Genomic DNA, 1301 nt, shown 5'->3' with positions numbered 1-1301 from the left:
AATGAGTTTTTTTAAATAATATGTTATTGTGGTTTTGGTGAAGGTTTTGGTGAAAGAATCTAAACAGCAGTTTAGACTCCCATTCAATTTCTACACCAATTGTTCAGTGACATTGGTTACATTTTTTTCATGTGTGAGCATTCTCATTCCCATTCTTGTTGCTCTCTTTCCATTCATCTAGTTTCCCCTGCTCCCTTACATTCTCATTTTATTTTAAAGTAATTGATGACCATTTAGTCTCATATAGGTGATTTTTTTTTTAAAGGAACACAGTAAACTCACTGCTGTCGAGTCAACTCCGACTCATAGCGACCCCTCCTTGGGTTTCTGAGGCAGTATCACTACAGAAGTAGATTGCCTAGTCTTCCTTCAGAGGAGTGGCTGGTGAGAAGAACACAGTTCTTAAGGTGATATTAATTATTTTGTGAACAATCTGTTATCTAGCTACACGGTAACCTCAGCTTAGTTTCAGTTCAAGGTTTGAAGAGTATCTCAGGGCAATTGTCTCAGAGAGTACCTCACTCACAAGTCTAGTACGTTTGTTTGTTTTAGAAATTTGAGATTCTGGTCCACAGTTTTCCCCCATTCTATCAGAGTCCATCTAATGCGGCCCTGGTTAAAATTGTTGGCAGTGGTAGCCAGGTATCATCTAGCTTTTCTGGTCTCAGGGTAGATGAGGCAATGGTTCATGTAGACTACCTGTTGTGTAGACTAGTTTCTTCTTTCAGTCTTTAGTTTCCTTCTTTCTCTTTTGCTCCAGATTAGTAGAGACCAATAGTTGTATCTTAGATGGCCATTCACAAACTTTAAGACCTCAGACACTACTCACCAAAGTAGGATACAGAACATAACTTTATGAACTATATTATGCCAATTGACTGAGATGTTCCACGAAACTGTGGTCCTAATCCTTCACACCCAGAAAATCAATCCTGTCAGTTGTTTGGTTATGTCTAAGAAGTATCTGAACTGTGCCCTTTGTGTACTCTACTATATATATGAATATGTATGCATACAGTGGGAGCTCTGGTAGCATAGTGCCTAAGCCATTTGACTGCTAACCAGAAGGCTAGTGGTTCAAACCCACTAGCCACTCCTCGGAAGGAAGACTAGGCAATCTACTTCCATAGAGATACTGCCTCAGAAACTCAAGAAAGGGGTCACTCAAGAACAGACACATGCACACCCATGTTCATCGCAGCACTATTTACAATAGCCAAAAGATGGAAAGAACCTAGGTGTCCATCAACTGAGGAATAGATAACCAAACTATGGTACATACACACAATGGAATACTATGC

Source organism: Orycteropus afer, unplaced genomic scaffold (genome assembly GCF_000298275.1).
Source record: "Orycteropus afer afer isolate SDZICR_OR568_19922 unplaced genomic scaffold, OryAfe1.0 scaffold00028, whole genome shotgun sequence".
Taxonomy (NCBI): domain Eukaryota; kingdom Metazoa; phylum Chordata; class Mammalia; order Tubulidentata; family Orycteropodidae; genus Orycteropus; species Orycteropus afer.
The sequence above is the reverse complement of the archived record's forward strand: the minus strand, read 5'-3'. Positions refer to the sequence as shown.